Source organism: Triticum urartu, chromosome 2A, assembly GCF_056163025.1.
Source record: "Triticum urartu cultivar PI428250 chromosome 2A, HENAU_Tu73, whole genome shotgun sequence".
Lineage (NCBI taxonomy): Eukaryota > Viridiplantae > Streptophyta > Magnoliopsida > Poales > Poaceae > Triticum > Triticum urartu.
Genome location: NC_141874.1, coordinates 278,199,077 through 278,202,923, shown reverse-complemented (window position 1 = coordinate 278,202,923; position 3,847 = coordinate 278,199,077).

Genomic DNA, 3,847 nt, shown 5'->3' with positions numbered 1-3,847 from the left:
GAAATTCCAACATGGATATCATGTGAATTGAAGAAGGTGAAATAATGAATACCGAAAACTTGAATTTAGTCCACCAGAGAAGAAAAAAGAACGAAGAATGATAAACTTGTAGCTCCTGAGCATCTTCAAGAGAATCACCGGGTAAGAACATTGATTGAAAAGAATGCAGAGACCCCACATGAGTAAAATGGATACTTGATTAAGGAATCTGAATCCTTGAAGAAAAATGGTGGGATGGTGGGAAAACAAATGCAACTTGGGATGGATGGAGCTGGCAAATCCTCAGGCTTCTCAATGGCGCCCATATGGAATAACTGGAAAATAAGTGCACAGGTTGAAAAGGATTGACATGACAGTCTTGATGATTAAGAAGGATTAGCACTCCCATAGAAATATGAGAACACTTCTTAGAAAATGTATGGAATCAACACTTGACATCGAAGCAATTCGAATACCACAAACAAAACAAAACAAAGGATTTGGCTTTGGAAATAAGCCGGAACAAATACATAACCCTTCATGCATTTTTTGGAAGGATAAACCTAGGTAACTACTTGAATTCCCACCTAAGAACTCCCGAAACTTTCTGTTTATGCAATCTGGTGTTGGGGATACAGGGAGGCACAAATATCTCACACAACTAACAAATCCTACACTCCAACTATATCCATCCGTCAACACATAACCAAGTAAACCTCGGAAATCGTGTACCTCAGACCTTCGAAAACATCTGACACACTAGTTGTGGCAATACATCTGATCGCTCTCCCCAGTACTAGGTGGCGCCAAACTACTCTCACCACAAAGAGTATAGAAGTGTGGCGGCTTCAGGTAAGGCAGGGGATCGATGGCTACGCGGGGAACGAGGGGAGGAGGCCAAGATGAGCAGATCCAGGCGCATGACCACGTTCTCCAACAACGTCGAGGTCGTCGGATCTGGGGGCACCGACGTGGACCCGGGCACGGGACGATGGGAATGGACGGATCTGGCGAGCCAGGGCATCCATAGCGCGGATGGGGCTCCTCCTGTGAAAACGACGAGAGAGGGAGGATACACAGAGAGGCAGGGGTCAATGAGAAGAACCAGGGGAAGAAGGGAAGAGGAGCGACGGGACCTAGGCTTCGGTCGTCGATGGTGGCAAGGCTCACCGGAGTAGATGAGAGTGGCAAGGTCGAGCGACTGCTGCGGGGATAATGAAGAGAATCTCCTCTTCTCATGGAGCTCCTGGGCGAGGGGGCTGGGGGACGAGGCTTGGTGCAGGTGATGCTGTCGGCAGCGGAGCTGACGAGGCAGTGATGGGAGGTGGTTGAGCCCGTGGTCGCCGGCGTTACACGAAGATGGAGGAGCTCCAAATCGAGAGGAAGACAGGGCATAGAGGACCTCGGGCGTGAGCGTTGCAGCTGCTATCTTCTCGGGTTCGAGAGGAATGAGGAGAGCCTCGGGTGAGGTGGAGTTGGATCGAGGGAGGAGCTTTCTGGTTGGGTGAGAAGGGGACCTGGGAGGATCCTGAGGTGGATGGAGGCCGGGTGGTGCCGTTGCTGATGGAATGGATGGGACATGAGGCCTAAAATCTAGGGTTATCTGCTATATGTAGCTAGTTGATTTGGGTAGGGCTATTCGGTCCCTCCGATCGTTAATCGGACGGTCCGAGATAAATAGGTTAGAAGAGTCCAACAAGGAACCACAGATGTTTTAGGGATGTTTAAGGTTGATTCGGACCCAACAGTGACGACTGCCCGGGTCGGGTTCGGGACAACTTTCGGACGCATGCGAGGGGTCTAAGTTTGCTTGCAGAGAGGGTCAAAGAGTCTGACAACAAAAGAATAGTTGGTCTGAGAAATGTCAACAGAGGTGAGGAAGAAGCGGCAACTACAAACGACTACAAGTTTTATGAAAACATGCAGATGTAATGCACATGATGCCATGATGACATGCAACAAGCAAAATATTTAAGGGTTTTAAACATATGTGCTCCTGGTTCCTTAGCTCTACTCATTCATCCCCGCGCTCTTAACTTCTGCTTAGTTTTCCCCACTCCCTTGCCTGAAACCCTCAGAACTAGTCACAATAGACGTTACCATCGGGTCAATGGCTTGACCGTTAACTCTAGCGAGCGGGGCCGTGCTGGACTGTGTCGTCGCTTGGACCTGACATGTGGAGACACATTGGGCGGTGTCGCTATTTGACCGTTGGGCCATGGTTTCGTTGGGCCGTCCCTTGCATTAAACGTCTGCATGTGCCACCACGACAGAAGCCTGCTATGCATGCACCCAGCAAAGCCTGCTTGCATGCATCGAAGCGCACCACCACGATGCGCCGACCAAGCCTGCATGCACCGACCGAGCCTTCATGCGTCGATGCATCCGCCACGATGCATTGACCAAGCAGCTTTCTTGCACGCCAGCCACCACGGATGGAGCGACGGTCACTGTCGCTGGTTCCTCTCTTCTAGCTAGGTGGCTACATATTTGTGGCTTGTGTAAAAAAAGATAAGGATTCGTTGTGGCTGCATGCACTAGGTGGTTACTAACAAAGCGAGCTCTCTAAGAAAACAATCCACAAATATGCAATCCCAATATGTAGATAGGGCCAACAAGCCCATAGCACGATCACATAGTTCAAATGAGGAAGAATAGAAAACTTAATAATAGAAGTTCATAAAAGGGCCAACAAGCCCATAGCAAATCCAACATAGTTCAATTACAACTTAACATAACATAGAATAAAAAATAGAGGGTTTAGAACCCTAGCCGTCGCCTTCTCCACCTCACTCCTCCTCCGGGCGCCCTTCACTGCTCCTCTGGGGCATTGTCGATGGGGTACGGAAGAGTGTGCATGCGCGGCGCGGTGGGGAAGATGTTGGTGTACTCCGTGAACCTGTTGTGGGTGGTGAAAGCAATAAACTCGCAGCCACACCAAAACACCCGGCCAAGGAGGTAGAAGGCATCGAATTTGTTGGTGAACTTGGCAAGGAGAGCAACCACCACCCCGTTTTGGATGACAATCTTGACGCGAAACATCGTTGGAGATCCCCACAGGAGGTGGTGGTAGTTGTTCACGAGGAAGAACTTGGTGAAGTTCCTTGCGGTCATCCACCTTGATATCACCCACACACGTAGTGTGCGCTCAATGTACACGCCGGTAGGGTAGAGCCTCTCCGGCAAGGTGAGTGGGAAGTGGTAGGTTGGTCTGGTGTACTGCATGGCTGAGGGATGTGCAGAAGAAGGGGAAGGGGTCGAAGAGCAAGAAGGGCATATGGCAGAGGATGGGAGATGGATGAGGGATGGCAGAGGCAGAGGGTGGCTTGAATAGCCATAGTGCTACGAGTTATTTGGTGATGGCAATAACGGGGTCAAATGTTAAGTCGCTCGTTTTCACACCCACCATGACATCGGGAGTGTACACGCATGGGAAACCGTGGTTTAAAAAGAAGAAGAAAAAGAAGCTAATTGCTCGCATGGGAATCCATGGTCATATATATTATATGAACAAAAAGAGACAATTTTTAAATAGTTTGTTGCCATTTTGCATGATAAAAATAAATCTGGCCCTTATAAATTTGGTCATTTTGCATTAGTATTGAACAAAAAGAACTAAATTTTCTACGCAATGTCAATTTTTGTGTAATTTCAAACGATGCAAAAAACCAGAGCCAACAGGTTCACAAAAAATAGAGCAAACGATGCAAAAAAAAAAACAGAGCCAGCCGACGGCCCAACCAGAACTTGGTTTCCTTTTGGGCCCAATAACAAAGTTTCTTTTCGCGGAGTCAGTGGTGGGCGAGCAGCCAAGCACAACCAACAGGATCGCCTCTCGCGGATCGCCCCACGATCCAACAATGCGGAG